This window comes from Mus caroli, unplaced genomic scaffold (genome assembly GCF_978045245.1).
Source record: "Mus caroli unplaced genomic scaffold, Mus_caroli_1 scaffold_4, whole genome shotgun sequence".
NCBI classification, from domain to species: Eukaryota; Metazoa; Chordata; class Mammalia; order Rodentia; family Muridae; genus Mus; species Mus caroli.
This window is the reverse complement of record NW_028227259.1, coordinates 110,022,020-110,048,605: the sequence shown is the minus strand read 5'-3', so window position 1 is coordinate 110,048,605 and position 26,586 is coordinate 110,022,020. Positions and strand designations below refer to the sequence as shown.

The 26,586-nt window shown below is 46.2% G+C and overlaps 1 protein-coding gene across 8 annotated transcripts in view; it reads right to left on the bottom strand.

Annotated features, from left to right (window-relative positions):
- Lrrc8d (leucine rich repeat containing 8 VRAC subunit D) overlaps positions 1–26,586 on the bottom strand; it is a 111,502-nt gene that overhangs the window by 63,932 nt on the left and 20,984 nt on the right. For 5 of the 8 annotated variants that reach the window (XM_021162723.3, XM_021162726.1, XM_029477167.2 and 2 more), the window contains exon 2: positions 19,958–20,102. The gene's annotated coding sequence lies outside the window, so the exon portion shown is untranslated. Of the gene's footprint in view, positions 1–19,957; positions 20,103–20,316; positions 20,336–20,431; positions 20,451–24,255; positions 24,395–26,586 lie in introns of those variants that run through there. The other 3 variants (XM_085836963.1, XM_029477169.2, XM_029477170.2) reach the window with 3 other exon arrangements.

Sequence of the window (26,586 nt, the reverse complement as noted above, 5' to 3'; positions counted from 1 at the left end):
GGAAAAAAACATTCAGGGAGAGGGGTGCAGGATGAGAAACTTCAGCATCCCAAAGCCACGTGGAAGGGGTAACTGCACAGAGCTTTACAGACCCGCCAAAGGCACCTGCACTTTACTGGTTCATCAGAGGGGCTAAGGCTTAGGAGTCGGGTTTCCTTTCTGTGTGTTCTTCGCCTGCCTTCCCGCAGAAGATCATCTGAGGTTCTCCAATGTAACTTCAAAAGGAAAAATGAGGAGTATTGAAAGAATTTCAAAGAAAATCTAATCGAACAAATGTAAACAAACTGCTATGGGTAGAGGAGGGCAGACACCTTTAACCCCCTACAGAGGCAGGTGGGTTTCTGAATTTGAGGCTAGCCTGGTCTACAGAGTAAGACTGCATCTCAAAAGTAAAAGCCAAATGACTGGAGTTGTCCAGAAAAGTAAGGAAAGCGTTCTGGAGTTGGGAACTCACGGGGAAAGGAGAGGGAAGGGAGGCTAGCTCGTCTGTCAACCATTTCACGAGGGAGGGACAGATGAGCTAGAGCCAAATTTGTGTTAATCTTTTAAATTTTCCCGGGTGTGGTGGCGCACACCTTTAATCCCAGCACTTGGGAGGCAGAGGCAGGCTGATTTCTGAGTTCGAGGCCAGCCTGGTCTACAAAGTGAGTTCCAGGACAGCCAGGGCTATACAGAGAAACCCTGTCTCAAAAAACTAACTAAATAAATAAATAAATAAAACCAAAGGGAAAAAATCTTTTAAGTTTTACCATAAAAGCTTTAATTCATAATGTTTCTGATGTCTTCTAGAAAAGCTTAAATTGCACATATCTGGTGGGGTATAGGCCTGCCTGGAGCACCGCGTCTGTAGGTTTGACTGCCCACCATCAGTGCACAAATGGAAAGTTTGGCTAATGAGCGACCCCAATGTGCTGGGCTCGTCCACAAAGACTAAAACTTGGGAGACTATATATTTAGAAACTGTAAAACGTCTGCTCTTCCAAATACACAAATTATGAGTTAACACTGAAAATGGCAACGAAGTCTAATTCTGAAACTACCTAAAATATCTTATTTTATTGCACTGGATGTGAATGAAGTTTATAAAAAGAATATTAAAGTCACTATTCTGGATACAATCTGGAGGACCTGCCACCCTTCCGCCAGGGTCATCACAGTCATTTCAGAATTTCTCACTCTGGTTTTCACAATGTACTATTCCACTTACATCTAGGGCTCACACTGGGCGTCTGTGGCAATTTGGAAGACCACAAGATGTCTTCCTTCAAAGAGCAAAGGATTAGAACAGGCAGGGGGGTAACCCTGAGGTAGCCCATGAAAGGCTACTCTGAAATGAGCGCCTGCCAATCTTCTCCTCAGAGTGGTCATTAAAGCATTACCTTCGCATATACAAAAGCAAAGCCATCATGCTCTTGCTCTTTGGTTGTGAGAGAGCTCTCAGCAGATTATTCTCTTCCTCTGCATTTAACATAACAACAGGTCATTTCTCTCCTTGCTCACAGCCCATCACAGCTGCAAACAGCAGGTTAAAAACAGGGGAGAAACCAATGACAGCACAGCCTCACAGCCCCAAAGGTAAACTGAGCCAGGAGCAAGGCCTAGAACCCTCTCCCGCATCCCTCTGGTAATTCAACCCTCCCACAAATGCGATCTCTATTCAGGACCGAGTATGAAAACGAAGTCAAATTTGCCCCCCTTACCCTCAATATCTACCGAATGGTATGAGAGGATTTTATTACAAATAACAAAACCTCGATAACATTTCAATATTCTCTTGAAGTATCCCAAGGGCTCATATACCTGTAAAACATCTGCTGTAAAGTATTTTACAGGAAAATGGTGCCATTTTGCTCACAGTCCCTTGAATAGCAATCATCCATATATGTGAGCCCAGGCTATCGGTGTAGTATGTAGCTGTCTGTCACGGATGAGGCCTTAGAGTCAATCTGCAACACTTCAAAAACAGTAACAATGGCAGTAAACGGAGCCACCATCAATCTATTGGTATTACACCATGCTAAATTCCCCAAACCTGAGTTTGGATTTGTCTTCTATTAGGAACCCAAATAAATCCAGAAGGGAGAATTAACACACACACAATGGCAGCCCATCATGATTTTCTCAAATATTTTATTTTCCTACTATCTAGACAGCCTTACATTAGTCATTACCAGCCACGCCTTTCACAGGTGATGCCCCCAAACCTGACGCCTTCAGCAGGTTCACGTCCCACCAACCCAAGAGCTGCACATTTATCAACAAAACTAAACAGACATTGTATGTGAAAGGTTACGCTTTTAAGGTAGCAAACTTTATCATTCTCGGCTCTCATTATTTTTCAAAAGACGGGAAAGAGTCACAAGGCAGTTCTGTGCCATTTGGAGAGAGAGAGGGAGAGAGGAAAGGCAGAAGGGAGGGAGAGGGAGAGAGACAGACAGACAGACAGATCTGCGAAGAGTGCACAGATTCCCACAGCCTACTGGGCTCCTTCTCACTATATAGACTGAGAAGGAACAGGAGTGATAACATCGAGAGGCAACCAACTCTGTCATCCTCCTGTCCAGAAAGTGGAGGTGGCTGAGACCCTGTGCGCACCCCACATGCCAAAGGCAGGGCGGATATTTAGAGCCAAGCAGAGTCTCAGTTCACTTGACTCTGGTTTATCTCTTCTTCTCAAAGTGAAACAAATCTGGTTCATTCTGGTAATAAATGTGACACTGATTATCTCTAAAACTCCGGTAATACAGGAAGCTGTATTTTTAAAAAAGCAGAAAGTCTAGAGGGCTAGAGAGATGGCGCCGGTTGTTCAGAGAGGAGATTTCTCTTGCCAAGGAAGAGGGTTCAGTTCCCAGCACTCATGTTGGGCAGCACCTGCAACTTCAGAGCCTGGGGATCCAACATCTCTGGTCTCCCAGGGCTCCAGCATTCATATATATATGTATATACACACACACACACACATACATACATATATATGTGTAGGTATATATATCATATATGTTGTATGTATATATATCATATGTTATATTACCATCAAGCAACAATTATTCTTACTATATTCATGGACAGCTTTCCAATTTTATTCTATGCATGTCACATATGTAATTGTCTTTATGCATTTATGCATTCTATGTATATGAGTACTCTGTTTTCAGAAGAGGGCATCAGATTCCATTACAGGTGGCTGTAAGCCACCATGTGGTTGCTAGTGAACTCAGGTCCTCTGGAAGAGCAGTCAGTGCTCTTAATCACTGAGCCATCTCTCTAGCCCCCAATTTTATTTTATTTTATTTTATTTTTTTATTTACTAATTTTAAAGCAGAAGTTAGTCAGGCTGTGGTGACATGTGCCTTTAATCCCAGCACTCGGGAAGCAGAAGAAACTATGAGTTTAAGGCCAGCCTGGTCTACAGAGTGAGTTCTAGGACAGCCAGGGCTACAAGGAGAAACCCTGTCTCAAAAAAACAAACAAAGCAGAAGTTGATGGCCAGCAAGATGGTGCAGTAGGGATAGCACTTGCTACATGAGCCTGATGACCTGAGTTTGCGCTGCAGAACTTGTGTGAAGGTGTAAGAAGAGAACTGACTCTAAATGATCACCCTCTGACTCTCATCCATGCACTGTGGCATACATGTGTGCATATGCACTTGTGCAGAATGAGAGTACCCTGTGAGAATGAGCATGTGTGTGTGACATGAGTGAAAGACCCTCATGCCTTAAACCAATGAGAACAGAAGAGACTTCCACCAGTCAGGCTGAGGGCAATGGCAAGGCCTGCTCCAACTACAGATGTTGATGGTTTACAGAGAAGTATCAACCCTCCTCCTCCAGGACTAAAGCTTAAAAGACTGCTCCTCTCCAGGGACCCTCTGGAGATGAGCTAACCTCACCCTCCTTCAGCTTATGTTAACAAACTACTGAGTTTCTGGGCTGCTAATGAAATCTCCATCAAGAACGCAGGGCCCACCAGATCCCAGCTTTTCTGTACATGTGTGTGTCCGTCATTCCCTGGTCCCAGTCAGGTCAATCCTAAAGCTGTACATGTCACTAATAATAATGAGGAGGAGGAGGAGGGGAGGAAGTAGAGGAGGAGGAAGAGAAAGAGGAAGAGAAAGAGAAGGAGGGAGAATTATTATTATTATTATCATTAAGGTGGTGGGGTCAGTTATAAACTCTAAAGTAATCACTAACTGCTTTTTAAAAGAAAGTATGGTTAAGTATGGCCAAGTGTGTTTGTAATCCCAGAGACAGTCAGAACAGAGGACTGTGAGAATGAGCAGATGCCTGTGGCCTGACAGTATACACCCACCTGAGGACTGAGAGTGAGCACCCACCTGAGGACTGAGAGTGAGCACCCACCTGAGAACTGAGAGTAAGCACCCACTTGAGGACTGAGAGTAAGCACTCACCTGAGGACTGAGAGTAAGCACCCACTTGAGGACTGAGAGTGAGCAGACACACACCTAAGGACTGAGAGTGAGCAGACACACACCTGAGGACTGAGAGTGAGCACCCACCTGAGGACTGAGAGTAAGCACCCACCTGAGGACTGAGAGTGAGTAGATGCCCACCTGAGGACTGAGAGTAAGCACTCACCTGAGGACTGAGAGTGAGCACCCACCTGAGGACTGAGAGTGAGCACCCACCTGAGGACTGAGAGTGAGCACCCACCTGAGAACTGAGAGTGAGTAGACGCCCACCTGAGGACTGAGAGTAAGCACCCACCTAAGGACTGAGAGTGAGCACCCACACACCTGAGGACTGAGAGTGAGTGGACGCCCACCTGAACAATATAGTGAGAAACAACAAAACCATCAAATAAACAAAAACCACATAAGTCAGCCAAGGGGTAGCCAAGGTCCAAGGCAAAAACTAAAGAGCAACTTCTAGCATGGTGTACTGGCTATTTTTGTGTCAACTTGACACAGCTGGAGTTATCACAGAGAAAGGAGCTTCAGTTGAGGAAATGCCTCCATGAGATACAACTGTAAGGCATTTTCTCAATTAGTGATCAAGGGGGAAAGGCCCCTTGTGGGTGGGACCATCCCTGGGCTGGTAGTCTTGGGTTCTATAAGAGAGTAGGCTGAGCAAGCCAGGGGAGGCAAGCCAGTAAAGATCATCCCTCCATGGCCTCTGCATCAGCTCCTGCTCCCTGACCTGCTTGAGTTCCAGTCCTGACTTCCTTTGGTGATGAACAGCAGCATGGAAGTGAAGCCGAATAAACCCTTTCCTCCCCAACTTGCTTCTTGGTCCTGATGTTTGTGCAGGAATAGAAACCCTGACTAAGACACATGGCAAACACTACCCTCCATCACTGACCCCATTCAATGTGAAAGACTTGGGTATGCTTAAAACTATGTACTGGTAAAGTAGGGGAAAACTCTACATAAGAAACCCACTAAATACAAAGACTTGGGTCAAAAGTAAAGAGACCGAGAAACAGAACAGCTTTGGGCTGCTCTGGGGTCTGCCTTCACCTGTGTTCACTTTGCTTTCCGGGCTTGGGATGGAGCCGGGCCTCCTGCAGGCGACGCCTGTGCTGCACCACTGCTGAGCTGTGCCCGCTCTTTTTATCCTCTCTTTTTCTCTTTCTTTTCTTCTCCTCTACCCTCCCCTCCTCCCTCCCTCTCCCCCCTCCCCCCGTTTTGTTTGTTTATTTTTCGAGTCAGGGATTCTCAGTCTAACAGGCTGGCCTCCAACTCAGAGATCATCCTGCCTCTGCCTCCCAAGTGCAAGGGTTATAGGCGTGTGCCACCACTGCCTGGCTCTCTCTACCTTTTCTTAAGAGACAAACGGTGCTGAGGTGTGGTTGGTGGGGGGAATTTAGTTTGTTGAAAGTATAACCCTACAAAGGTGCTAATTATACAAAATAAATTGGCCTATTGTACACCAAGGACAGGACAGAGAACTACATGTGGAATCCTATCTCTGGAAATAAGTATTAATAAACATCCTATTCCCACCTAAAGTAAACAGATAGACAGACAGACATATAATTACTGTCAGAGACTTCATCCTCAACAGAGCTCAGTATGTGAGCTGCTGACCCTTTTCTACCAAACAGCATGAAAGAGCTTCCTGGGCTACAGGGTTTACCGCCAAATAGATGCATGTCTTCTTAGTGACTGTTCTAGTGCTGTGGAGACACCATGACTAAGGCAACTCTCATAACAGAAAGCATTTAATTACAGGCTGGCTTACAGTATCAGGGGGTTAGGCCTCGATTATCACGGCAGAGAGCATGGAGCTGGAGAGGTAGCCGAGAGCTGCAGATCCATAAGCAGACAGGCAGGCAGACAGACAGATAGACACACACACACAGAGACACACTGGTCTGGCACACATGGGCTTGTGAAACATCAAAGCCCACCCCTAGTGACATAATTCTTCCAAAAGGCCACACCTCCTAGTCCTTCTACTGAATGAACAGTGAACTATATGGGTCTATGGGTCCATTCTGATTCAAACCCCAAGGCAGAAAGGCAGGAGGTGCTCTGTCTCCCTAACTGTGATGTCGCATCCCCATTGAGCATGCATACTAATAAACTACATCTTAGACTCCAGGACACAGGAGGGAGGACACTGAAGCCAACAACAGCTTAAGAACACTCAAGGCATATCCAAGTCTCTCTCTCTCACACACACACACACACACACACACACACACACACACACACACACTCATGCACACACACTCACGCACACACACTCTCACACATGTACACACACACATACACACACTCACATACACTCTCACACACACGTACAGTCTCTCTCACACATACACACACACTCAAGCACACACACTCTCACACATACACACTCACCCACACACACTCATATGTACACACACACACACTCTCTCACTCTCTCTCTCACACACACACACACGTGCTCGCGTGCGCATTCTCACACTTCATGCCAAGCTAAAACCCCCACAGCGACCGTGGATGGTATCAGACTTGACTTTCTGAGGTCACAGAAGCGATTAGAAAGCTCCCACTGGGCGAGGTGCTGGAATCTTTGATCTCCACTGCCCTGAGTTCACACTCGGGCTACTGGGTTTATTTTGAGGAAGTGTATCCTTCCTGTTGTTCCTCAGGAAATGGGAGAACGCATTCAGAGACTAGGGCCTAAGTTCAAGACGAAATGGTTTTCATTCTTTCAACTTCTGCCTCACTTTGAAGAATATTTAATTATGAGGGGAACAGACTCTGAGAAACTAGAGAAGAGGCGTGGCAATGGAATCGTCTTCTCAGCCTTAAATGGGTGAATTTTGTAAAAAATAAAACACATTTCACTGAGTCTGTTACACCCTGTTTCTTCTTCCTGTGAAGAATTTTCCAAGCACTGAGTTGTATAACAGCAAAATGCAGGGGGAAGGAAGTGCCCAGGTCCCTGGCTCTCTAAGAGCCTAGAGAAAGATTACAGGCTTACTGTAAAAAGAGTGTCCTATCACCTTCATAGCTTGTTAAGTTATTACAATAATCTCTGAAGCCATTTAACCAGACCTGGGTTCACCTTGTAATGCCAGCCACGCCTTGGGGCCTTAGGGGACCAGCCCCATACTTAAGAGGTGGCTCCAGAGCGGACAATGTCACACAAGAGGAACCGATAACATCCACTGCTTCTCCCTTCTGCAGGTCTCCTTCCCTGGCTGTGACTTCTCCCCAACTGACGCCCAGGACCACAAACAAGTTACCTGCCCCACCCGATCTCATGTGGCCAACCCCCTAAAGACATAGGCCCAGGAGCTACCTTGTACAGCAGCTTCTCTTGATCTGAGCCACTAATTTTTGTCAAATGGTGCACAAGTCTCCCTGCAGCCCCGAGAGCTGCGGGAGATGCAAGAAGACATAAATTTTAATTCCCACCATTACCGGACAGGAAAACTGAGGCCTCCTGGGGTAAATGATTCCCCTATAGCTGGCACCCCAATCCCTTAACAATCAGTCTCCAGCTCCCCACTTCCTCCACATCCTCCTGTCACCACCTCAACGCTCAGGCAAGGCCACAGGGTCCTAATCAGAAGTTTACAATGTTACCACAACACTCGGTCAACCAGGAAAACAAACTTCACAGTCAGCGGTCGGTCAGCAAGGGATGCTCAAAGAGTATGCAGTTTGGGGTGGGTAAGTGTGATGGTTTGAATATGCTTGGCCCAGGGAGTGGCACTCTTTGGAGGTGCGGCCCTGTTGGAGTGGGTGTGGCCTTGTTGGACTAAGTGTGTCACTGTGGGTGTGGTGGGCTTTAAGACCCTCATCCTAGCTGCCTGGAAGTCAATATTCTGCTAGCAGCCTTCAGACGAAGATGTAGAGCTGTCAGCAACACCTGCACCATGCCTGCCTGGATGCTGCCATGTTCCTGCCTTGATGACAATGGACTGAACCTCTGAACCTGTAAGCCAGCCTCAATTAAATGTTGTCCTTTATAAGGGTTGCCTTGGTCACGGTGTCTGTTCACAGCAGTAAAACCCTAGCTAAGACAGCAAGATGGCCACCAAGCCTGAAGACCTCAGCTGCAGACACACGCAGAGCGAAGAAGAGAACTAGCTCCCTCAAGTTGTTCCCTGACCTCCACAGTGTACCCCAACAGACACATAATAAACAAGTGTAAAATAACAAATGTATGACTCTGGCTTCTCCCAATCCAGTGGCTCCTATTACTGAGGTAACCTCTGAATGTCTGTCTCAAAGACCCTCACAGCAACATCTGCCCCCTTGCTAATAATCTCCCAGCAACAGGAGTAAATTCCTCAGCGTCCTCCCCACCCATACCCACCTACCTGCCCATTCCCCCACGTTCTCATGGAGTTCTCATCCTGTCAAGGAATTGTCCTGACTGCCTTCTAGGTCAACTCCACCATGCACATGAGTAGTCCTGAACGTGCCCTCCCCTCTTCCCCGTACACCTGTGCACGCCCTCCCCCGCCCCTAGACTCCAGAGCGTGCCCTCCTCTGCCCCGTGTTTTCTCAAAACTTTTTCTGTAAATTATTCCCTTTCCTACCTTTAATCACTTCTCAATCAATTAATCCACCATAAGGGTTAACCATCCACACCTTTAATCCCAGCACTCAGGAGGAAGAGGAAGGCACATCTCTACAAGTTAGAGCCAGCCTGGTTTACATATGGAGTCTAATACTAGTCAGAAATAGAATGAGCTCCTGCCTCAAAAGCAAACAAACAAACAAACAAAGGACAACTGCCAATCATCATCAGGTGCTCCACAAACAGGCTGTGCCTGTACACACAGCCAGCCTCCTGCCCCCTGCATCCCGCTTCTCAGATCATCCTCTCTTCCCCTGACAGGATCTAAGCACCAACTGAATACCTGGCGACTTGGCTCCTTACCATGTATGAAAAGGACAATAGCAGTAATTCTCCCACACAGGTGACTGGAAGGATTAGGTGACTAACTCCTTTCTGTTTGCTCACTCTGTCTTTGATCCGTTGGCCATGCCTGGAGGATGTCAATTACATCTGTGGCTAGGCTGATCCAGCCCTGTGTGCCTGGCCTTGTCTTCACATTCCTCCCGGGGCCCACATTTCTCGGTGCCCTACAGACACTCCATCTTCACTTCACACAGACTCAAAGGACCACCATGATGGCTCGGCTCAGTGGGTAAGGGCACATGCTGCCAAGACTCACAAACAGTTCACCCCACCATCCCACCTCCCAGAACATGTTAGACGGAAGGACAGAACTGACGCCTGCCAGTTGTCCCTCAACCTGTGCGTGTAGTCTGTGGACCATGTGACCCCCAACCCTACCAAGTATACAAATGAGTGTCAGGAAGTTTTCTAAACAAACTCAGTATCCTCTCCAAACCTGTCCTTTGGCTTTCCGTCCTTCCTAAGGACAGCCCAGAGGCAATGGCCAACCAGGAAACTCTCCCCTTAGCTCTTCTGTTTCCTTCCTGACTCTCCTCCCACTTTCTACCTAACCAGACACCAAGTCTTGCCCATAACTATCTCCTTTCTGTCTCCTGTCACTTCAGCTGCAGAGCACAAAGTCTCAGCTGGGTCACTGCTAACCCACTGCAGAACCACGGGATTTCTGGGTCTAGTCCCCACACCTGAGAATGGAAATTGAGTGTTTCTTAAGTCCTGAGACTGCATGACCCCGTTGGGATAAAGCCCACATTTCCAGGCTATCATATCACCGAGGACCCTGGATGCAAGCTAAACAGAGGCACCTCCGCTTTTCTTCCACATTCCCATCACTCATCCCAGGAATTCTGCCTGTGTCACAGTCACACTGGCTTCTCCCTCTCTTCTCCGTGGCTGCGGCTTCCATTAGGACAGCTTTTTCCTCCTCAGCTTGGTAACTTACATTCACACCAAACACCAGCAATTCTTTTCCTCACAAAATGGGAAGACACAGAATTGGCTTCTTTGCGTCTTACTCTCTGTCTCCCGTCCTGGTGTATTCTACCCATGTTGTCTTTAATGCTCGAGTTTTGGTTAATGTGTCCTGAGTCCAGGCACTTGCCCATTCTCCAGCGCACCCTCCAAACCTAACACAAGAACTAGGAAGGCAGAAAGGGACCTGAGACTTCACTGTTTGGAGATTGGCAAATATCGTAGACTGGGTGACATAACTTGAATGCCAATTGTATTAGGATAATGACAGGGGAGAGTTTAGTAGGAAAGGTGGGTCTGATGGCTGCTGAGGGTAGCCCAGAAGAACCTGAACAAAAAAATGGGAACGTTGATCAAGTCCTCCATAAGCAGTAAGTCAAACAGGTAGGAGATTCTGTTTAAAGCATGGGAGTCAGGAGAGCAACTGGAACAGCACAGAGGTTGGGTTTATCTGTGGAAGGAGGTTCTGGAGGCGGGACAGGCACCTAATTTCATCAGACTTAATACAAGCTTTGTGATCATCAGTAATTAAATAAATATCAAGCCCTCTCTTAAGAACTACAGATAAAGGGTTGAAGATGTAGTCCAGCTGCAGAGTATTTGCTTGGCATAAAAAAAAAAAAAAAAAAAAAAGCATAAAGGTGTTCACACCCTAGCACAGCACTAGCCAGGCATGGTGGCAGACAACTGTAATCCCAGACTTGGAGAGATGAAGGCATAAGGATCAGAGGTTCAAAGTCATCTTCAGATACATAATGAGTCTGAGGCCAGCCTGGGCTACACGAGACTGTGCTATAAAAGCGAAAGCTAAGTAAGGCCAGACATGGTGGCATGTCGTGCCTTTAATACTTGGAAGGTACAAACGTGGATCTATCCGAAATTCGAGGCCAGCCTAGTATCTACATAGTGAGTTCCAGGACAGCCAGAGCTACGTGGTGAGACCCTGTCTCAAACAAACAAAACCAAAAAACCACGGCCCATCATCCACATACTCCTAAACCAGACAGGAAAGGACACCGCCATCTTTGGACTATGATACCCTGTTTCGAAATATTCACTGAGACCAAATGTATTTACTCCGTGATTGCAAGTTTATTTATAATAAAAATCTAAGCAATGTTCATTTATTTTGCCCAGAAATGCAAACGCTTACTTAATGTAACATAATGCAGTACTCAGTAAAATGACATAATGTAGCTCTCAGTGTAATATAAGTTGCAGAAATGAGACCCTGTGTCCTGAGAATGCACTGGAGCAGGGAAAAGCTGGAGGAGAGCAGATTGAAACTGATGCAGCTTCCCCGGTAATAAAGAGACATCTATAATTAACAGGCTTTCAAAGGTATGCCCAAGTCTTACCACATCATACCTCATAAAACATTTAAAACCACCCAAGCTCACATAGAGCACTGAAGAAGAAAGAGAAACCTCTAACCAAAGACACCACCGCCCTGCAATGAGGACCAGAGTAAAGAAAGCCATGCTGCCAGCAGGCAGGCAGGAATATAAAGAGGCTGAAAGCAAGCTGCCTTCGAATGAGAACTACAGCATGTTCCACATCAGTAGACGCATTTACAAAGTGTGCTTATGTGTATAAAGAATTACAGCGGCAGCTGTGGTCACAGCTTAATTGGCCTAGTGTCTGGCTAGCATTCGAGAAGCCCTGGGTTTGATCTCCAGCACTGCACGAGCCGGGCACTGAGGAGGTGGGGATGGGAATTACAAGTCCGAATTTATCACTGGCTACAAGCTAGAGACTAGCTGGGGATACAGCAGAGCCTGTCACAAGTAAAATATAATAAAATAAAAGACTTCAGACACGCAGACAAGGGCAAGAAGTCAGCTGTAAAATAATCTCACGGCTGGGTGTGTAATTCCGCGGAAGAAGGCTTGCGATCACATGGGAAACTCTAGGTCTTGATCCTCACTATCACAAAAAAAAAAAAAAAAAAAATCTAAAATAACAAACCTAAACCATTTGCGAACTTCTTAACTTACATTAGTATGATAATTATGTAAACAAGATTAAGTTATATAAATGTACCGGTAACAATGAAACAGTGTGTCGAAGGCCCAGGTACACACAAGTAAGTCAACTGAACAGAACCCACCACAGCCACAGTATGAGAACTGCAGAACTGTATTAGATGATAAAGTAATGTTGACCCTCAAAATATGACCCTTTAAAAGTATCAAAATGGGGGACTGGAGAGATGGCTTAGCTGTTAAGAGCACTGATTGCTCTTCCAGGTCCCGAGTTCAATTTCCAACAACCACATAGTGGCTCACAACCATCTTAACGGAATCCAATGACCTCTTCCGGTGTGTCTGAAGATAGTTATGGTGTACTCATATGCATAAAATAAGTAAACAAATCTTAAAAGAACAAAAAGTATCAAAATGGGTTCATGCTAACCTAGCCTGGATGACATCATCTGTAACCCTAGCACTCCAAGGACGTGGGCACGAGGATCATACTCAACCACATATTAAGTTTAAGGTCGGAGTTATTCATTCATTCTTTCACTTATTTTGAGACAGGGTTTCTCTTCATAGCCTTGGCTATCCTGCAACTCATTCAGTAGACCAGGCTGTCCCAAATTCAGGAGATCCACCTGGCTCTGTCTCTCAAGTGCTGGGATTTGGCATGTACTACATGCTTAGCTATGAGTGAGTCCCTGTACACACGCGAGCGTGCACACACACAGACACACACACATACACACACACGCTCTCGCAAGAGAGGGAGAGGGAAATAATAAAAGTATATATCCTACTTAGAAGTTGTGGAGTTTGGGTTTAGTTCTTTTGAGTCAGGGTCTTCCAACATAGCCCAGGTTAGATTTGAACTAGCCTCTAGCCTTCAGGGACGCCTCTTCATTGCTGGGTGATATTTTTCCTCTTTGTTGTACATTAAATTGGTGATGCACAAAACCCTGGCTTCGGAGCTAACCTTGTTTCCAGTTAACTGTTTAAATAATCCCAAAGTAAATTGCCATCAAAGGATAACATTCCAGAATATTCCATATAAGTAGATACAGTTCTAGAAAGTAATAAGACATGTGCAGGTACCTATTCACAGACACAAACACACATTTTTAAAGACAATATTTTTAGAAGAGCAAGAAAACATTAATTCATGGAACATATCAGATACTCTATAAAAAATACTTTCAAGGAAAGGGGAGAGTCAACAGAAAAAAGGAGACATGCCAAAAACATGAAAAGATACTCAGAGAAGGCAATCAATAAAGAAATCTCATCTTCAACAGTGATCCCCAAAAGAAAAAGTTAAACTATGAGGGCTAGTTAGAACCTACCCACTTAGTAACCATAGGAAGCCCGCTAGTGAGATAAATCATAATGGTTCCTAGACATAAAATCACTGTACACTAATGACACGGAAGAAGAACAGCTATCCACAGCAATGAACGGCACCAATGGGGAGGTATCAGCAATCCAAGGCCATGGTGGGGAGACATGCTCACAGACACACACACACACACACACACACACACACACACACACACACGCAGGAGAAATGCTCACACACACCTGCGTGAAAATGTAAAAGGAAAACTAAGACACTACGTGATGTGAGGCATGCTGGCCTTTAATCTCAGCACTCAGGAGGCAGAGGTAGGTGGATCTCTGTGAGTCCAAGGCGAGCCTGGTGTGCATAGCAAATGAGACCGTTTTCCCCAAAAACAAGTAAGTCATTATGGGGCATTGGTGGAGATTAAAAATTGACATTTTATACAATCCCTAATAACATTAGCACAAGCATGTATTATAATCCAGTAAAAATGTTTGTGCACAACTGTTTAAAAAACTCATGGGGCTGGAGAGATGGCTCAGCATTTAAGTGCAGCACCCACAGGGTACAACCAATCAATCACAGGGCATCTCACACACTCACCCAGACATAAACATAGATAAAAAATAATAACAAGTCTTTTGAAAAATGAAGCCAATAACTCTATACACCCAGGTTCCTTAGAGAAAAGGGAGATACATCTTTGAAAACTCAAAATATTTACAAAAATGCTGATTCTCCCACATCTCCATCCCTAACATCAGTATAATCCCCAAGGCTTAAACTTACACTTCACTGAAAATGGCAAGTCAGACTAAACAGACCATAATCATTGCTCTCAATAGGTTGGGGTAAGAGAGAGAGGGGAATGTTTAAGGAATGAGGCCTGCACAAATCTGGACTAAGCTAGGCTTTGTGTATATAGGTCACAATCTATGCCTGCCTCAGTTTCTTTTCATAAAAAGGGTCATTACCCAGAATGCATAGTAACAAGAGAACCATACATACATCAAGTGTCTAGAGAGTATATGAGATACTAAATAAGACACACACACCAGAGACACAGACACAGAGACACACACAGAGACATACCACACACACACACACATACACATACAGAAACACACACTACACAGACACATCACACACAGAGACAGATATACATACACACAGACATATACACAGAGACACACCACACATATACATACAGACACACACAGAGACATCCACACAGAGACAGACACACATACACACATACACAAAGACACATCACACATATACATGCAGACACACACATAGACACCCCCCCCACACACACACACACACGTTCGCCCATGCACACCAAGGTCTCAGTATGTACTCTAAGCTAGCCTCCAACTCTCACTTATGCCTGGCCTAAGACATGTTTGCCTTTTTAACTTGATAAAGAGCTTCATGGATTAACCCTAGTACACAGACCTGTTCTAACAATTGGAATGGCAGTCAGAGAAGCCGATTCAATATGAATGTCAACGTTTTCTGCACTGCAGACCACAGATAACTAATAGGCCCCTTTCCTCAAGCTTATCACACACTGTAAAGGTTAAGGGTGAGCGCTCTTGTCCTGAGGGTAATGAAGACAGGCTAGGAAGGCCTTGCAGCTAGACAGTGGTGGTTCTGCAGTTGGTGCCTGAGTCCTGGCAGATGTGAGGAACAGAAGCTCATGGCTCAGGATGGGAGTGTCTTAAGAAAACATCCCTTTACCTATGACTGAGTGACTCCAAGATCTCCAAGCTGACCACGAAAAACAATTAGCCTAGAAACAAGATGAGATTCAAAGGCAGGACGTCACACATCTCCAATCTACTGTATAACAAAGAAGAAAAGTCCCACTGAGGACTTTACAATCTGATGGCAACATAGCGTGGATGTTGAATGCTTCATTCAGTCTGGAGTGGGCTAGCTTTGTGTTGAACTGAATTAAGATCCTGGGAGAATCCCCTGAATCCCTGCCCCATACTCAGAAGTACTAAGACAGACAAGACAGCCTATAGCCATTACTCCATATGTACTTAAAATATGTAATTTAATTATCACAGGTGACAAAAATCATCGCTAAAGAAGGCAAGACCTCTGAAATCTATTAGTAAATAAAAGCATCCTGACTTTTTAAGAGTTGAGAACCAATGGAATACAATGTCTGACAGAGACAGTATTTTTACTTTATCCATAGGAAGAAAAGTTAGAGGGTTTAAAAACAATGAAACCCGTAGCTTATGCTGACCTCCACTGCAAACCCGCTCTTGACCACGAACTTCTCCTTGGCATTTAACATCAAAGCCGCTCACCCTTCAGTCTTAGCCTCTCTGCTGAAAGAGACAAACCCACTGCTTGAGCAAGTCCTCAGTACAGACAGAAATGGCAGCCTGTGGCCTTTAAGAAAACCTGCATGTATCAATTCACCGCTCCCTTAGAAAAGAACAAAACCAAAAACTTTCCCACCTTTTCTTCTTGTCCTTCCTATCTTCTCCCTACCATTTTGACAAAGTATTACATGGTCGGGATCTTAGACAACTAAAAGCACTAAAACTAAAAAGAAGACAAGTGTTTATGTATCGTTTTCTAAAGAAAATGTTCTACATATTTTAATTAATATCTTGGGACACCTCAAATTTAAGTAATGCAAAGATAATAAAATAAGCTTACTTCCACGTAACAACTTTTGTTTTTGAAACTGGATTTTGTGTATCCCAGGCTGGCTTCAAACTCACTGTGTAGCTCAGGCAGTCTGTCCCTCCCAAAGGCTGGAATTCTAGGCATGCACGAGCACAGACAATCTACACAGAGTTAAATCAAACCTACCACTTCGAACATGATACGTAAGCACGCTACCAACTAAGCTACACCCTCGCTCCCATCTTGGGACCGTTACAAAAATATTTCATGTGTTACTGTTAAGGCAGATGAGCTTACCCTTGTGTTCCCACATGTGGACTTCTCAGCACTCAGGAGAGTAGGGGATGCAAGACGGTATACACGGAAGAAGTGCACACCCCAGGTGTGAACTGATAACATCCTCAGACACAAACCAGAGTCTTTTGTATTCATTGATTGATTGACTGATTGATTTTTCTGAGACAGGGTTTCTCTGTGCACCCGCCCTGGCTGTCCTAGATCTCACAGAGATCTGCCTGCATACCCCAAGTATGGACTAATTACATCCTGAGATACAAACCACAGTCTTTATTTATTAACTAATTAATATTTATTTATTTATTTATTTTCCAAAACAGGGTTTCTCTGTGCAACTGCCCTGACTGTCCTGGAACTCATAAAGATCTGTCTATATAACACAGGTATAAACTGATTACATCCTGAGAAACAAACCAGAGAGTCCTTTCATCTGTCTGTCTGTCTCTGTCTGTCTGTCTATCTATCCTATCTTCCAAGGCACCCGCCCTGGCTGTCCTGGAACTCATAGAGATCCGCCTGCCTCTGCCTCCTGAGTGCTGGGATGACAGACACGTACCACTGTGACCTGCTGAGTAGGTTTTCTTTAATACTGAAAGCTTGTGGGGCACGTGCCTGCGGACACCTGACATGGGACGCCGCAGATTACAACATGCTGTAAGAATTTTGGCAGAACATAAATCATATTCATATAAATGCAATTAAACCCCATGACAGACAAAGGAAGAAGCTTAGTCAAGACAGAGGAATAGGAGAAATCCAAACTGGGGGCCAAGGGGACACCTGATCCCATGTGCTGGTCCTTTTCGGACCAGCAAAGGCCTACCTGACTTAGCACTGCTCTCTTGTCCTGAGGCAGCAAGTTCCCAAATTACCATGAAAGAGTCAAGAGCCACAAATCCAAGACCCTTGTCTGAGTCCCAGCATCTCCATTTACAGAGGCTGACAACCTTCGTATCAGCCTTACTCTCTGCATAAATGGGCTGCTTCACCTCACTACTGCCAGGACCGACTGGCTTGTAAGATACAGAAAGTAGTCCTACAAACAGAGAAAGATGCCCAAGGCTGTATTCCTCTCAAGTTCACACTGATGTGGGAATATATCCTGTTCCTACAGAGGGTCAGAGAAGCCAGTCCACTGTATATTAAAGCAGAGTGACAGATAGACACCAAAATCCTTAAGGAATAAGTAAATTAAAAAAAAAAATTAATGTTAAAAAAAAAGTCCTCAAGCAATTTACTAAGCCTGAGGGCAATGCATACTCCTGGAATATGAATAATAATATGGCTATATAGATCCTTCAGAGGTGGTGTGTGTGTGTGTGATCAAGTGTAACTGGGTGGACCTTGGCCACAGTGTCCTGAGTTCATGCCATAGCAGAACTAAGAAAAGGAGAGAAAGAGGTGGGGGCTTCTTGGATGATTTGTTTTTATTCTTGGGGAGTATCTGGAAAAAGAAGGGGCATAAATACAGATACTATACAGTTAACTTCAAACCTAGGTCAAGGCCTATCTATCTAGCAAGGAGGAAATTAACTGCTCAGTCCATACAAAATGCCTTGGCTGCTGCTACTATATTATGCTAACTGCTGAAATTATCAAGGTGCTCAAAATCTCTAATTTAAAGAGATCAATGCTCTGGGGCTGGCTGAAGGGCAGAGCAGGTAAGACACCTGCGCCAAGCCTGACGGTCCAGGTTGATCCCTGGGGACCCACATGGTGGAAGAAGAGAACTGAATCCTGCAACTACACTGTGTGTGAGCCCCCCCCCCCCCCCACACACACACACACGCACGGGATAAATAAATGTGACAGAGGTATTTAATAAATGGATGTTCAGAAGAATCCCCGAAACAAGGAGGTTCTATCACTGAAACCATCTGCAGACTGCTGATACTAAAACCATGGGGCACAGACGTACTGACCAATCTGAGAGTTTTCTCTGAAAGCAAAATTGATTATGCCAAGATACATGTTACTGTGAAGTTAGGATATAGCTATAAGAGGGATACAGTTAGACTAGGTGTGGAGTTGCCAGCCTTGTGATCCCAGCATTCTCGAAGCAGGCACATCTGAGCTCCAGGCTAGTCCATGCTACGTGGTAAGACACCAGTCCCTGTCCCACCCCAAAAGGGATGGTTGCCACTGAGGGGCATGGACTTAAATTCAGAAATCAGCTTGCCTCTGAGAAAGCATGACAACCAACAAGACGAAGGACTGGAGTATGCACAGAAAAAGCCTCTCATCTGGCAGAGCCTCCCTCTTCTCCCCGCTGCCACTTGCTCACACCTCAGCCTCCAAAAGAAGCAAGACGTTGCTGCTGGCTTCTCCTGGCTTCTCCGCGGCTCAGACATTTAGCTTGTCATAACAACCATCCCAAACAGAGTCTCCTCAGCCAAAGTGGTTCCCTAGCGAGATGGCCATCTCCCGTGAATAAATACAGCCAGGCCTTGCTCCACTGAGGGAGAAGAAGTCTAGGCCTGTAGAGGAACATCCTCTGAAATAAAGGTGTGAAGTCTACACTGTAAATCCACCTGTCCTGGAGCATCTATCCGCCTCCTACTAGCACCTGGAACCAAGCAAGGCATGGTTAAGAAATCATGTCTACCTGGTGAGTCTCAGGAAAGTCATCTCTATTTTAGTTTGGTGACAACTGGAGTTTAATAAATTTAAAATGTCTGGCTCGTATTTATAAAGCACCATGTTTCCACACAGTGAAACTACAGCAGTGTTCACCAGCCAGACACCAGACTAAACACCTCAGAACTCTCTGCTGTTGCTCGCTCATTCATGATCCCTACCTTTCCGAGTGTGTGTCTGCACCACCAATTCCCTCAGTTTGTGATAGCCTGGCTCTACAAGCAACCCAGCTCCTTAGCTTGCCTCCCAGCCTCCCTGTCAAGCCTTTTGTAAGCTTTGCCCAGAGCTCACCAGCTTCCTCCTTCTCGATCCACTTTCGCCCTCATACCAACTTCAGCAACACCCAACAGTCTCCAGCTTCCCAGAGCGGTATTTAGACAGCCTCAGGCCAAAGAGTGAGGAACAAAGAGCAGCTGCTCCGGGCAGCAGCTGGAAAGGGTGGTGAGGGCAGCTAGGGACTCCAGGAGGCAGCCCAGACAGTCCCAGGGCAGCCCAGCCTGGAGAGCACCAGTCTAGGGGAATACCCTGAGGTCCCCAAACCACGCTGCCAGAACCTTCCTGCCCTGTCCCATACACCTGGGCGGTGGCGACAAAGTGACGGAGACTCCTGGAAGAGGACATGGTGGCAGGCACAGGCAATCAAGAGAGTCCCCACGAGCAACGACCCCTCCTTCCCGCCCCAGCCCGCGCACCTGGACCAGGTGGCCACCCTGCTCCCTCAGGGCGCTCTCGAGGACTCGGCTGCGGGCAGGCTCCGGGGGCTGGAACCGCTGCGACGCGAGACTTCACTCCTCCATCCTGGGAGCCGGCAGCACGTTGCAGTCAGCAGTGCACTTCCTGTTTCAAAGAGCAAGAGAGTGTGTTGGCAGAGGGGCCGCGGAACAGCCAGCAGCCGCGGATGGAGCGAGTGAGCGAGGGGCAGCGTCTCGCACTCGCACAAGCAGCCATCCAGCCAGCGATTGCTCGCTGGGGTCCGCGGCCACCCGGCTCGCTTGCCCCGGTCCGGCCTCCCCCTGCCGGCCGCAGGTCCAGCCCCAGCTGCAGGACGGACCTCCCTGCGCAGACTTCACGCTCAGGCTCCCTGGGGTGAGCAGCGGGCACTCAGCCTTCGCCTTCCCCCTGCCTCACCTCCCTACCCTGCCTCCGCCTCCCAAGAGAAGAATCACCTCCGGGAAGGTATAAAGACCGGAGCCTTGCCAAGGGAGAGGAGGCAGCGAGTATGCAAATCTGGGAAGTTAGCAGCCACATCCCAGCAGATCCACGCGCAGCAGGGAGCTTCAGGATGGGAAATTACTTGTCTTGTGCCTAGCTGACTCAAAAGCGAAGCGTGTGCACAGCTACCGCAATACAGCTGTCACGAAATGGGGGAAGGGGGTGGGGGTGAACCCTGCAAATACTGGATTCCTCCTAGGGTCTCTCCATTCAGATCAAGGGGATCACCAGCCCATTTACCACATACCAATCCTCCCCGAGAACGAAACCCTCAACTTTTCTTCCACATGATTATGAATCACAGAAAAGTTATAAGTTCTGAGGTGACGTTCAATTTGGTCAAAGTCCAACTTACTTTCCTTTTTTGCTTTTTTTTTTTTTCAATGTATTTATGGCGGGGGAGGTGGGCGGCGCAGCGGAACGCGGTGTATGTGTGGTGGTCAGAGGATAACTGTCTGGAGTCAGTTCTCTCCTTCCACCTCGTGGGTTCTGTGGTTCTAACTTAAGTGGTCGGGCTTGATGACAAGTGCCTTTACAGGCTGGCACCGACTTAAAAGTAATACTAAACTAAGGCGCACGAGGAGGGGTGGGGTGGGGCATGCAGCGGGAGATGACTCAGCAGTAAAGGCACTTGTCACCAAGCAGAGGACCTACAAGGTGGAAGATGGGAAAGCCAATTCCCACAATCTATCCTCTGAGCTCCATGACTGCAGCAGCACACAAGTGCCCACAAACATGTAAATAAACAACTATTCTTTTTTTTAATTTGTAAAAAAGTAAACAGGTGGCTCAAAATCTACCAAAGGCAAGATCTCACCAACTCCAGGAGTTGGCCAGAGTTTGCAACCTGTCTGCCCCTGTACCTGGAACTATCACACAACAGATGACTCCTTGTGGCATCAACCTGTTGGTCTAATTAAGTTGCTCCTGTTTCTAAACAGAACAGAAACAACAAAGTATGATTATTCTATATATATTTTTAAAAGCTAAATTCTGACAGTAGGAAGAAACTGCTGCAAATTCAGAGGTCCTATTCGGTGTTAAGACCTTGCACCAGCTAGGTCTTAGCGGTTTCCCAACAGCTCTATAAAAACCTTGCTCCCATATTCCCAGATGAGGAAACAGGGTCAAGAAGTTAAGTAATTGGCCCGATGTCTCAGCTACAGAGTGGTCCACTGGAGAGCTGAATCCAGGTTTTTGCTAAGTATAAAATCTGGGTCATTTCCTCTATGTTCTGAATTCCTAGGACAATAGCGAGTTCTAGGGGAGAAGTCAAGGCCAGAGACCATCTGGGATCCATCCCTTGTCTCAGAATGGTCCTGTAATTTACAGGTTCCCACTGTGAGGGAGCTGGGTTTTTCACCCAACTGATTTTGCACGGACCTTGATGACTAAGGGGGCAAGATGGGGGGCATGGGGTGCACTCATCCAGGAACTGTACTGCCTTGTCAGCCTCTTCAGAGTTACTGAGTAGCAAAAGTTCAACAGGTTTTGATGTTCACTCAAATGCCAAGGGACAAAGTCTGTCCAGTGCAGAACCTAAGGAGCTAATATCTGTCCCACGGATTGCTTTCTGTCTAATAGGGCAGGTTTAAGAAGGCAAACGCTGCTTGCTAAAACACAAATGCCTGCCTGAAGTTTTCAGGAAAATGACTGGCCATTCCCCACTGGCCATTTCCTTCGTTAGCACTTACTTGACATTCATCTGTCCGTAGCATGTAGCTGCTACCCTCCAGACAGACAGGCTAAGAAATGGAAGATATCTTTAAAAGTCAGGAGTCTTGGCAATAAGGACATTCTAGACACCTGCACAGAACACAATCCTCATCTCACTGGTCCCACCCTTCCCCTTCATGAGACAGAGCGGCACAGACCTGAGCTGTATGTAGATGACATAAATGAATTCAAGTCTGGCAGAGATAGGGCAGAGAGGCCTCAAAAATCAGTGACCCTCACCTTAGTCTGCAAATTATCTACAAATCTCCTGAAGGGCTCTGAATCCATTTAGGTCCTGCTCTGCCCACCAGTATCCCATGGCTGGACCCAACAATGCTTTTGACAAACGGAATGCTTCTTCCCAAAGGTCTCACAAAGTCCCCAGTCAGAAGGAAAGCCTCAGCTCAAAACTTCCTGCAGTTTTTAACCTGCCAATAATCATCAGCTTCGAAGGACATCATTCCACTCTTAAAATACCTTTGCTATCCCTTTGTTCCAGTTACTCATTAGAACCCCAAGAGTCCAGAAGGATAATCTCTGAAGAAAAATGAAACTTTTAGAAACACTGTATGGCTAGCTGGCTTGGGACACACTATGTAAACCAGGCTGGCCTAGAACTTGCAGATCTGCCTGCCTGCCTCAGTCTCTGAGTGCTGGGATTGAAAGAGTTCCTTACTCTTAAGGAAAAGCATAAGTCCTAGAAAAGGGCAAGGAGGGGCTAGAGAGACAGCTCGGTGGCCAAGAGCACTGGCTGCTCTTGCATAGACACAGGTTCAGCTCCCAGCAATCACATGGCAGCTCACACCTGTCTGAAACTCCAGGGGCTCCAATGCCCTCTTCTGGCCTTCTTGGGCACTGGGCATGAATATGATACATAAAAAAAAGATGCATGCAGACAAAACATACACACATAGGAAATAAAAACTTAAATCCTTTTTTAAAAAGTTCCACACACACAAAAAGAAAGGCTAAGAAGATATCTTGGGGGCCAAAAAGTGGGAATGGGTGGGTAGGGGAGTCAGGGGAGGGTATGGGGGACTTTTGGGATAGCATTGGAAATGTAATTGAGGAAAATACGTAATAAAAAATATATTTAAAAAAAAAAAGAAGATATCTTGGTCAGTACGGTGATTACCACGTAAGTCTGAGCAACTGAGCTGCGTTCTCAGTACCCATGTCAAGAGCCAGGTATGGTGATATGAGGCTGTAATGCCAGCCCTGTGGAACATAGACAGGAGGATACCTGGGACCCTGTCAACAGTAAGTAAGCCATGCTTATTTCTTCCTGGCCCTGAGCAATGCACTAGGATACACAGTTCCACTGAATACCACACTGTCACTAACGTGATGCATTCCCCTCCACGTGCACCAGGCCTGATATCACATCGTTCCTCCTCAGCTCCTTGGGTGTATCACAGTACTGTGTTTCCTGTTACTATTATCCAAAGTAGGGGGACCCCAAAATCATAGTGAGGCAAGAAGAGAAGGCAGAAACTAAAAGTGTAGTAGCTTGGGGTAGCACAGTCCTGTAATATCCCTGCACTTTGGAGGATAAGGGGGATCTGCTTGGGGCCTTCATTAGTCTCAAGACATTGATTTTAGAAAGTGTGTGTGTGTGTGTTTGTGTTTGAAAGCTCCTCTCCCTCAGTATCACAACCTAGTACACTGTGCAAAAGCCATTTTAAAGGCTCCAAATTAAGTTATCTTCTCTCAAAACATGGCTGCTCGCTCTTCACTTAAGGGAGGCACAGCTTTGAAGGTTGAAACTGCTTACCGCAAGGTCTCTCCGTGGGGGTATCAGTCTGTCTGCAGATGGATGCAGGCATGAGAAAGAAAGCTGACAAGCTGTCTGGTTCCCTACGAGATGCCCTCCACCCACAGCCTTCGCAGCAGATAGATGTTCCTGACTCAGCCCTCCCTTCCAGGGGAACACGCGCAGCAACACAGCCTGGAAAGGTGGCCCCTGGCACTGAGCCTCGAAAACTCGGCCTATGGCTTTCAAGGAAGCCGTTCGAGAGCCAACTGGCTGATTCAACTGGCATGGCCCCCAGAGAGCTATTACCATCTTCCCAGAGCCAGAATGAGTGTCCCTTCTCGAGGCAAAACGTAACACGGGGCTCCAGGCGGTTCATCTTCTCAGAGGATCTGGCTGCAGGACAGGATAGGATCCCATCTGGGCCAATCTCCAGGCTGCTCTGGAAAGCACAGCTTCCCTGGTCACAAAAGCTGAAGTACAATGTCAGAGTCTGAGCTGGGTACTCTCAGCTTCCAAACGCAAGAGTCATGAACCTCCTTACATCAAAAAATTAATAATACACCCAACGGGCCAACCTATGCCACAGAATTCTCCCAACTGCCAGGGCAGGGGCAGGTATAACCACCGAGCTCAGCAGAAGCAAGACAGCACAGGTGGGGTTTTAACCTACTTTTATGTTATGTGTATGAGCATTTGCCTGCATATGTGTGTGTGCGCACACACTCAGTGTTGAGCCGTGTTATAAGGCAGAAGGTAAATGAGCGAACACTCACCTGCGGTCTATTTTTCCTTTTAAATGGATAGAGGTGATTTGGTAGTTTGTCTGTGGGTATGTATCTTTTACTCAGGGGGAAAAAAACCCTCATTTTTAACACATAATCCCTCAGTTGGCTTGGAGGTGCACTTGGGAGGCAAAGCCAGCAGGGCTGCTCGAGGTTTCACCAGCCTGGGCTGCAGGGCAAGTCCTCACCTCAAACATAAACCAAAGTGCACATAAATACATCTTAACTTGTAATGGTGTCTCAACTACCCACTGTCTCCCCAAATTTTGGTAAACCCTAAGGCACAATCATTTACTTTACAAAGGACAACTGATTTTAGTTTTCATAGTGGTTTAAGGGGAGGTTCTGATATTAACATCCTGTTCTCCAATTGGTTCTTGATTTGTCAGTAAAAAAGACCAGGGGGCGTATTGTTCAGCAGAAGATATGGGCAGGACCTCCAGGTCCCAGGAGGAAAAGGCAGACGCAGGGGAGCAGAGGGACTTTTTCTGCCATGCTTGGAATGAAAAGAACAGAACAATCATGTAAGACCTTGGGAGGGCTAGGGCCTGCAACCTCAGCTGCGGGTGGGGTGGCCAAGGATGTTTGGTAGGGGCTAAGTGGGACTAGCTACTACGTTTAGGGTAGGTGGAGAGACAGAGATAATAAATTGGCAAGGGCACACTTTTCCAGGCAGTAGACACCTGTGCCCAACAATTGTACCAAGAAGGCAAATTATAAAGGAATTGCCTGTGTGTGTGTGTGTGTTATCCAATGATTTAAGGGTCTTGGGAGTGGAGTGGGCTGGTGGTGGTGGAGTGAAACCTCCTGGAGCCAAGGCTGGGTAGAAAGAGAAGACAGGAGCACACTCCTTCCCGGGCAAAGAAAACTACCCACAACATAGTACCAGCAGTAGATATGGTTGACTGTGCTCATGAGCAGCATCTAAGCATAATTTTATCTAGTCACTAAGACCCATGCTGGGTTGAAACGGGGTGGACAAAATTGTACCAGACTATTCTGTGTACCCTCTCTTATTCTTTAGATAGTAGGTCAACATCTGTGATTTTGAGTGTAATACACAGAGAGGCTAGAAGAGGAAAAAAAATTAGATAGGGTATGGCGGCCCAGTCCTTCAATCCTAGTACTTGGAAGACAGAGACAGGATGATCAGGAATTCACAATTCATCCTCTACTGCATATCGAGTCTGAGGCCGGCAAGGGATGCATGAGACCCTGTTTCAAAAACAAAACAAGAAATCCAGCAACAACAACAAAAGAGATGGCGCAAAAGTTTGACTAAATCCAAATACCTTCAAACAAGTGAGGACTGTTAAAAATGTTCCCAGCAAAGAAATCGCAGGGAACACTGGCTGCCTACTGACCGCTGAACACTCGGGACAAGCATTTTTCTTTGGAAAGCATGCTTTAGCCATTCACCTTCTACGCTGGATATCTCGGCTTCCTTCTCTAAAGGACTGTTTTCATTCTCTCTGTACACTTACTTTTAAAGTGATGTATTTGAAACCCAAGCAGCTTAAAAGTAATTTGTCCTAACAATTCTAATAGATACCATGATTATTACTAAGGCAATAATACTCTTTTTTTTTTTTTTTTTTGGTTTTTCGAGACAGGGTTTCTCTGTATAGCCCTGGCTGTCCTGGAACTCACTTTATAGACCAGGCTGGCCTCGAACTCAGAAATCCACCTGCCTCTGCCTCCCGTGTGCTGGGATCAAAGGCATACACCACCACGCCCGGCAATAATACTCTTAAAATGACTTTCTTATAAAGCAGTCAGAGCTTCCCTATGCTCTCAGCTCAGTGGCAGAGACCGGAAGGTCACAGTTCCTAGGACTGGAGGCAGCTACAGAAAC